Below are 10,387 nucleotides of genomic sequence, written 5' to 3' on the forward strand. Positions count from 1 at the left end.
GAACAAATGTTATAAAGAAGTTAACATTTAAAATTTATTCTTAGCATTCAAATATGACCTAATTGGGTTTGGGTTAAGTGACATCTTTCTCAAGCGAACTATTGCTTGCTTAATCGAGTTTGAGGAGAAAAAACTCAACTTCACTAGAGTGAACTCGCTTGAGCCAATCTTGGGTGAATTCCTCTGTAGTGATCTTGCTTGGATGAGTTTTCAATGTTTCAACTTTGTCTTTTTATATTCTCTTCAAACTTGTTCATTCTTCTTTAACCCTTTTATCTCCATTTTCCCCTAGTTCTGAATTATGACACTTATCAGAGGCCGAACAAGTTGGGGTTATAGTGGATGCTAGTTTTGATTTAAAATGCAAGTTCATTATTTGTTTTGATGAGTTCTTTCTTGGTTACTATACATGTTAAGATTGGATTGCATTTCTAATTTTCAATGCTTGTATGCCTTTGGATTCAATTGGTGCAGAGGTTGTGTAAAGATTCTGACAAAAAGCTAAACAGAGTTGAAATCGCGACCGTCATAAAGGTAGCATGTAAATAATATATGATCTAATATATTAATTAATAAAGAAATTAAAATGGAAGCATTAATAGCATTGAGATTATAAGGTAGGTTAGAAAACAATAAGTGGAGTATTAATCCGTTTCTTGAAAAATCTCCCACCACCACCACACAGAACAGCAAGTAGAAGAAGTAGAACATTATCAAAATTTTCTCATTAAATTCTCGTACAGATGTAGCATTGAGATGCTCAACTAGGTTAGTAATCCTAGACTGCTGCAAGACAATAAGTGGTGAACTGCTGCATCCTCATCCTTTTGCAGTGATGATGCTCATCCTTTTGCAGTCATGCATGGAATTTGATTGGTACAACGTTTTAAGCTGTCTACACATGTAAAAGATGCAAAAGTAAGATTGAAATTGATGTTCAACTTTCAAAAATGTTTCAGATTGAAGAGCCATTCATGGAAGCAATAGTCTGCATGGTGAAGATTGGTGCATCGCTGGATTCCTTATACACTGTGAGATCAAGGCATGCATTGGTATTACATCACACTTTAATCCAAACATCACAGTCACATTCTCTCTCTCTTTTCATTCAACGGAATTCAATTTACTCATTAAATTATACAATAAAAAATGAAGAAAAGAATATGAACTTTAATGTTGTGGGGGTGCAGCAGAGATATAAAAGCAATGAAATTGTGAAGTTGGTAAAGTAGCAGCTTGCAGTAAACAGCATTTCAATGTTATTCAGCATCTCAAGGCTAACTTATTCAATTCATTGGATCAATGCTACACATTTCAATGTTTTCTTATAAGACAAATTATCATCAATTTTTCATGCACACTTGAATCTGACAGTCAAATTTCACATTTATGCAGAGAACCTAAGAAGTTGCAACGCATGGTGGAAAATTTGAATCTAAGCATGCATGTGTGGCAGTTGTGGTGCAGCCTCATCCATTTGCAGTGATGCATAGAGATGGTGATCCATTTCCAGTGAAACACCCCATGCATGTAAGCCATACTCTGCATGCTCAGGGTTGCTGCCACCAAAACATTTATTATTATGTGACACAACCATCATCACTGGATTCCTTATATGTGAGATCAAACATGGTTTTCATTAAACGACATCAAACGTTAATCCAAACATCAGTCACAGAAGTATTATTGCAAACCACATCAAACTTTCAATGAAAAGTGTGCCCAGTGCTCATTCTCTTATTTCTGAACAAATTTGGTTGAGCCAGCTATCTTACAAACTTACACATTCATATTCTCTCTCTTTTCTTTTTACTGGTTAAATTATGCAGAGAATCAAATTCAAAGAAAAATTCAAAATTTAGCTTATTCTAATTTTGCATCAAGTATTTACTATCAAAATTAACTCTAAGATGCAATTATTCTTCTAAGGAGGATTTCAAGAAAAAATTGAAGCAAGAAAGTCAAATTTTTCTCTTAAATTCAATTAGAAAGGAGGGTAAGTTTTTTAGTGAATTCAAGTATAAGTCTCTTTAGTTTATTGTTTTAGCGATATGAGTATGCTATGACACATTTTGCATGTTTAGTTTCCCTTCATACATAAATTAGATATTTTGTATCTGGATTGAAATAAACTTCATTTATGTATTTTATTATTGTTATTTTTTTATTAGAAAATAATAAGATTAAATTAAGAGAGACTCCAAAAATGTATAAACCCTCATAAAAAAAACCATTAACTACGTGTAGTATTAACCACAAATCAAGGTAACCAAACAGTTTCTTTAATAATAATTTTAAAAAAGTTAGGAATAATAATTTTTTTAATTATGATGGTTATGTAATTAAAGGTTACTTTTTTTTTATGTTTCTATGTTACATTAATATTTGTCATTTTTTCATATCCATGTAGTATGTTATATAAATATGATATTAGTCATCATCAAGTTGTGTTTGTTTAACTCAATCATGATAAGCAATAAATTTGTAAAATAAAATTAAAACATCATTAATTTATTATAACAAACATATCTTGAAATTGAAAAAAAAAAAATATAGTACAAATTTAAGAAAAATATACATAAAAGTGGCAGAGTTACCCTATATTTAGGGAATCATTTAGTTGTTGTTCTAAGTACTCCCAAGCGATATTACTTGTTGTCTTACATTCGCGAATGAATGTCATGAGCTCAAACTGGATGAGAGGTTCGTAATTTTTTGCATACGCTACCACATATTGTAGATCATCGTCATCTTGAATGGTCAAGCAACGATACGAAGTCCATAGTCCATTCATTGTTATTGGACAGCGATAAAACAAATCGACCGTGTATGATTTGCCGTTGAAAGGGATGAACAAATTTAAAATAATTTGTTTTAGAGTTGTCAGTGTCATACAGTTATTTACTTCTAGATAGCTAGTAACTTCACTCATGAATTGTGATGACATGAGTTCATCAGTCATAATTTGACCGTTGTAGTAAACCAAAGCCATCATAGATTGAAAAGCCATTATCTGAAAATGAAACATATAAAAAATTAATTACATATTTATTGCATAAGTAATTGTTCAAAACATATATTATATTAATTAGACATGAAAAACAACCAAAATAACCTACACATTAATACTATGCATATTCATGTTAATTGGGCAAGCTAAGATTCCTTCAAAACTAATTTCACTCACGAATACAATTTTTTTTTATACAAAAAGCATATATTAATAATAAAATTACAAAGAATACTTAATAGCAGTTACAAACAAACAAAAAATGTACTTATTAGGAACCGAAGTAAATAATTGAATTTGCAATGATTCAGAAAGTTTTTTCCTTGTCAAGTTTATCGATGTAAGATCCAGTAATTTAGATGAAGACAAGAACTCTCATAGCTGTGATACTTTAGATATACAGGTCAAACATTTTTTAAGTGTTTTTTTAATTAATTTATTTAATTATTTTATTGATAAAAAAATCTAAAACAAAGAAAAGAAAGGTTTTTAGGGAAGAAGCCACTGTCATCATCAATATAGCATATTGTAATCGATCACAGATTTTGCAACCAACATATATATCAGATCAAATGAAAGAAACATATGCTTTTTTTTATCAACAATTAAAAAATAAAATAAAATAATATTTTTTAAAGACGTTGCAAACCCTTATACAAAATCACCAACCTCATCTTCAAACATGAAAGCAGCAGCACAGAAAGTATTTTTGAAAATAAAAGGAAGAACATTTACAAAAGCATACCTCTCAAAGGAATGAACTGAAGAAAATGAGAAGAAAATGAATATCTGCAAATATTTTTGCTTCTGAGAAAATATTGATTTGCTAAGTAAAGGTTTCATCTATTTATAATGCAGCAAGCAAGGTTTCATTGGGGCTATCAGATAAGCTTCTCTTCCTTCTTGTTATTTGGGATATATAATTACATTAAAATAGTTAAATAGTAAAACAAAATAAATAAAGAAAATGGATGACAGTGTAAAACAAGAAATAATATTGGTAAAAATCTGAAGTTAATTTCCATTTTACTAAACTTGAAACATTTTACTTTCGTTTTTGAAAAAAAAAAATTGCTAAAACTAAAAAAGGACCATTTTTCTGAATTATTTGAAGAAGCATGCAGAAAACGTCTATGGAAGAACAATGCATTTATATTTGTTGCATCTTCCAAAACTGAAGAATACATGAATCGAGTAAATTAATCTACTTGGATTTCCTATGATATATTAATGCTTCTAGATGTCAAATTTGTTAAAAATAATAACTATTTCAATTAATTCAAATATTCATCACTTTAATCATTTAAATTAAAAAAGCACTTAAATATCCTAACCCTAATATAAAAAATCTAACATAATCTCTACTATAAAACGATTATTTTAAATACAATTTTTTTTATATAAGAGTTGAAACCTTCTTCAAATACTTTCTCTAATTTAATTATTTTTTTATAAAATAAATTATTAGATTTTAGGTTCAAAGATTAATTTTGAAAGAGAATGTTTAAGAAAATTGATGTGAAAAATTTACATTCCAACATTATCACCTATTTCAACATGCACTTACTTAACACTTTTTTTAATGTCTTCTTCTGACAACAAAATTTGCATACAAAGTACATTGCTGTCAAAGATCATTTTCCCTTCTTACTTTAAAAAAAAATTGCTTTGCAAATTATGTTCTGCCTTCTTCTGTCTTACTACTTTAAAAAAAAAATTGTTTTGCAAATTATTTCAATTCCAACTGTGATGCACTCAAATATTCCTCAAGGCAAAACAAAGAAAACTTATACAAGAAGAAAAGAAATCTGTTATTTAAATTTTTTAAAATAATAAATAAAATAATTAATTTTTTCTTAGAAGAGTAGAAAACTACAGTAACAATCTGTAATTATTATTGTTATTGATTTATACTCTTCGAAAGAAAAATTATTTATTTTATTTAGTATTTTCAAATAACAGAAAAAATATAAAGTGATTAACTCTCACCTATATTCTTTTCTTTTCTTTTCTATTGGAAGCTTTCTTTGTTCTGTTTTGAAGAATTTTTAAATGCATCAAAGTTAGAACTGGAATTCTCTGCAAAACAATAATTCTTTAAAACCAGAAAAAAAAATCTTTGTAATTATTTTTATAGACAGGGAGAAAATACATCTCTGACAGTAATACTTTGATATTTTGCATGTTATGTCAGATCAGAAGAAAAAAAAAACAATGTTAAATATAGTGCATATTGAAATATTTTTTTATAAAAAAAATAAATATAATTAAATAAGATATTTAAAGAGTGTCCAAACCCTTCTTACAAATAAGAAACAAAGAGAAAAGATTTCAAGATTTTCTTTAAACTTAAAAAACAAAATCTTAAACCTTAAATCCTAAATAATCATTTAAAAATATTGATATATGCAACATAGTAGATTGAAATATAACAATATTCCCTCTACATGAACAATTAAAAATTTCTTAATTTAATATCTTTGATTATTAGTTTACTTCATTTAACATATTTTTTTATATTTATTAATATATGTATTGTGAACCTATTATGATTCATAGGTACGTATGTATAAAATAAATGTATGATTAATTAAATCTAAACATGTAATATTTTATAACCAATTGAATCTAACCATGTGACTAATTAGTTGTAGTTAGAATTTTATAAACCATATTGAAAGGATTAACTTTTAAATCTCTTTATTCTTATTTTTTTTTTAGTAAATAGTCATAATAATTAGAATACACCGTAGGGTCTATCTATGTTTTAGACATGCATGCAAATTTATGAGTGAGTTTTCCACACTTCTACGTTGTATAGGTAAATGTAAAATTGAATATGTGAGATATAAAACAAATGCATGCATTCGTGTAACTTATCTAAATGCATAAAAATATGAGTATTTAATCTTTCACACCAAAAAAAAGTCACATAGTATAAAAAATCTCATTAGATTAGCATCCAAAACTAATGCAACATAATAAACATGGTTTATTATTATGTTTAACTTTTTAATATTTCTCATAAAAATAATGTTATTATTATGTTGCATATAGTTTTGGGATGCTAACCTAATAACATTCCTTATACTATGTAATATTTTTCACTGATTTTTTATGCATTGAGATAAGATAAATGCATCATGCATTTATATCTTACATTTACCTATTAAACTTTAGAAAAGTTTAGAAGTGTGGAAAGCATAATAATGAATTTGAATCTGAACCTTGCATGAGTGCCATTTGTATTGAAGTTGTTGCATGACTCAGTTTGCAGAAAAAGCCTATGGAAGAGCAATGCATTTATGGTTTGTTGCATGCCATTTTGTCATCTTCCAAAGCTATATGTCAGAACAAGACATGAAACGTGTAAAACACAAGAAACAATAATTTTTCTTGATGTGTCTTCATGGAAAATGTTGTGTGAGGTATTTTTGATTCATGACGACATGCACAATCACATATATTAGATAGAGATTAAATCTAATCAAATAAAATTTTATAATTATTTCGTTCAAAACATGTGACTAATGGCTTATATTGAGTAAGATGTAGTTCAAAAATTTGTAAGTTTCAAGTGAGTATGTAGTCAAACTTACCTGTGAAGAAATGATAACTTTTGTCTTTGTTTTGTCTTTAGGAATTTCTTTGATGCATCACAGTTGGAAGCTGAAAATGCACCTCCAACCACCATGCTTTGAATTTTTGCATGCCTTTTATTACGTGAGATTAGAAAGAAGATATAAAACAATGTTAAGTTATAACTTAAATAATATAAAATAAACATGAAAAAAAGTATAAGTTGCAAAGTTACAAATATTATACTTTTACTCATTGTATATGTTTGAGTTCTCTTAATGAAAATCTAAAATACATAACTATGTAAGGTAGTGGAGTAACCTGCAAGCTCACCACCATTCCTCCTGCCACCATCGTTGCATCAGATCTTATAGAGTAAGATGTCCTGTTTAAGTCAAAGATTAATATTTTATTTTTTATCAGCAATAGACAAATGAATTAAAGGAGAACACTTTAGGAATGTTTCAACCCTTATACAAAAAAGACTTACAAAACAACAAGCATAAAGATTTAGTTCCTTTTGCTCTAGTTTTAAGATAACAAGAAAGAACCTAAAACTTATAATCAAATGTGACTAATAACTTATAATTATAATTTTATAAATCATATTATGAAAGAATTAATCTTTAACTTATTATAATAGATTTCATGCTTTTATCATATGATTTTCAAAATGATAAATCATATTGTCTCGCAACATAATACATGAATTAATATAAAAAAAACTATTAAATTAATTAAATGGATATCAAATTTCTCAATACTTAATAACCATAACATAGAATAGATTGCAATAACTAGACATACATGAAATAAAGATAATAAAGATAAAAGTACACTTTCAAATTAAAACACATGAATCTAACTTAAAGTACTAATTAAACAAAGCAATTTTCATATGAACAACATGAGTTTGTAATATAAAAAGTAGATGTTAGAAAATAATTTTGGTAAATAATATGCTGATATAATGCCACTAATGGGCTATCTCTTGCACAATAGTGATTTTCTTTTTACCTATCTGCAAAAATGGCATGGTTTAGGAGATGAATAAACAAAGTATTGCATTAATGTAGATAAGTATATATCTTGAAGGAAATGGTTTAAAATAAACATAATGCTTAATATTAAATGAAAAGAAGCTTGAATATAAAATAAATTTTCATAATATACAATACAGGTACATAAACAAACCAGACCCATGACACATTCAATCTAAAAAAGTTTTTCAACTCCACAATTATATAAATATCATTTGACTAATTTGACTATAACAGAAATAAACCAAATTAGAACAAATCAAGATTGGATGAAGAATTTGTAATATATATAATTATCTAAAAAATTTACACAATAAATGGAAGATGAGAAGCTATATTATACAAAAACTTACAGCTTTTCAGCAGCCTCTGCATAGAAAAGTATGAGAGAATGTGAAAGTAAAGAAGAAGAAAAGAGGGCGCCGAGTGAGATTTAGGTTTTAGGTTAACGTTTATATACACGAATATGAAGGCCCACTTGTCATTATTTTATTAAATAATATTAGTGAGTCAATTTTTTGAGATGTGCAAATAAATTATGGCATAGTATTTTTTAAAAATATGAATAAATATACAAACAGTTTCTAATATTAGTATAGAATATGTATAAATATATGAACACCTTTTTAAGATTATTAGTACAAAATAAATAAAAATTTATTCAACAAGAAATTATCAATTTAGTCAAGTAATTATTCTATATTAAATTAAATGATAATGTGATTGTGAAAAGAATATATTCAAAATTAGTACAACACACCCCCTCACGCCGAGACTGCCAACTCGTGCGTGAGACTATATATTATGGGTGGTTCGATAGCGGCCCGATAGCGGGTGGCACGATAGGCCCAATACAAACACTCGCTAGGATAGGCTTGAAATGGCTCTGATACCATAATACGAAGTGGACTTTAAGCCTAACTCAACCCCATAAAACCGGCTCATAAGGTTGAGGTTTGCACCCACTTATATACAATGAAAGGCTCTAATCTCTAGTCGATGTGGGATCTCCAACACACCCCCCTCACGCCGAGACTGCCAACTCGTGCGTGAGACTATATATTATGGGTGGTCCGATAGCGGCCCGATAGCGGGTGGCATGATAAACCCAACAAATACTCGCTAGGATAGGCTTTAAATGGCTCTGATACCATATTACGAAGTGGACTTTAAGCCTAACTAAACCCCATTGTCAGTACGAATCGTTTTGATATTAGTTTTGAAATGATTTTGAACGAAAACAGTGAAGTTAATGATGTGCTGACGCACTTCAGATTTGTTATGCAGCAGAATAACCCAAGTATAACGCGAGTAATCATCAACAATAGTCAAGAAATAACGAAAACCTTGCATAGAAATTATGGAACATGGTCCCCAAATATCAAAGTGTACAAGATCAAAAATAGCAGAGGTAACAGTATTACTTAAAGTGAAAGGAAGTTTTCTCTGTTTTGCACGACTACAAGTGTCACATACATGATGAGTATCAACAGTAATAAAAGAGTATTGTTTGCTTAAGACATGTAATCTTTCATGTGAAGGGTGTCCTAGTCTATAATGTCATAGTGTTTTGTCTGTGATATTACAATTAATAAAAGGAGCAAAACAATGCGGTTTAGAATGACTAGAAGCAGGCAAGCTAGTGACAAGGTACAAGCCAGCGGTGGCTTTAACTGTACCAATCCTCTCTTGAGTGAGATTGTCTTGTATAATGCAGTGGGTTGAAGTGAAAGTTAAAGTGCATTTAAGTTGGTGTGTGAGTTTAGACACATATATTAAGTTTAATTGAAAATGAGGCACGTATAACACATCAGACAAATAAAATTTACACAATAAATGGAAGATGAGAAGCTATATTATACAAAAACTTACAGCTTTTCAGCAGCCTCTGCATAGAAAAGTATGAGAGAATGTGAAAGTAAAGAAGAAGAAAAGAGGGCGCCGAGTGAGATTTAGGTTTTAGGTTAACGTTTATATACACGAATATGAAGGCCCACTTGTCATTATTTTATTATTATATTATTTTATTAAATAATATTAGTAAGTCAATTTTTTGAGATGTGCAAATAAATTATGGCATAGTATTTTTTAAAAATATGAATAAATATACAAACAGTTTCTAATATTAGTATAGAATATGTATAAATATATGAACACCTTTTTAAGATTATTAGTACAAAATAAATAAAAATTTATTCAACAAGAAATTATCAATTTAGTCAAGTAATTATTCTATATTAAATTAAATGATAATGTGATTGTGAAAAGAATATATTCAAAATTATTTGCAATATTTCAGAAAGTAAAACTTAAACAAATGAAAATATGGGATGAAAACATTGAGGGTGAGATTTTAGGCGTTTAGGTTAAAAGGATTATAAGAATCTAGGGAAGCGTGGAGAATGGAATACATTTTAGGTTAAACTTGTATATGTAAATGGGATGATGTATAATTATTAAATAATTATTTCTACTAAATAATAAATTATAAAATAATATTTTTAAATACAAATAAATATTTACCACTTTTTTAAAATTACAATAAAGAAAAAAATATTCAATGAAAAAATTATCTCCTTAATTAAATAGAAGTTTCATTTTGAATTTTTTTTATGTAGTTTACTTAACTTTTGTCATTAAAAAAATAATAAATATAATTATATATATATATATATATATTATCAGTAAAGAATAAATAAATTAAATTAAAATGGGACACTTTAGGAGTGTTTCAACCCTTATACAAAATTTTCACCAT

At 27.9% G+C, this 10,387-nt stretch overlaps 1 long non-coding RNA gene across 1 annotated transcript; it reads right to left on the bottom strand.

Annotated features, from left to right (window-relative positions):
- Nucleotides 1-838: 838 nt before the first annotated feature.
- LOC137827338 (uncharacterized) lies at nt 839-3,905 on the bottom strand. The gene is made up of 3 exons (XR_011083734.1): nt 3,756-3,905; nt 1,401-1,559; nt 839-895 (listed from the first exon to the last, which is right to left on the bottom strand). It is a non-coding gene; the product is annotated as an uncharacterized lncRNA (long non-coding RNA).
- Nucleotides 3,906-10,387: the final 6,482 nt, after the last annotated feature.

Source organism: Phaseolus vulgaris, chromosome 11, assembly GCF_000499845.2.
Source record: "Phaseolus vulgaris cultivar G19833 chromosome 11, P. vulgaris v2.0, whole genome shotgun sequence".
In the NCBI taxonomy this organism is placed as follows: Eukaryota; Viridiplantae; Streptophyta; class Magnoliopsida; order Fabales; family Fabaceae; genus Phaseolus; species Phaseolus vulgaris.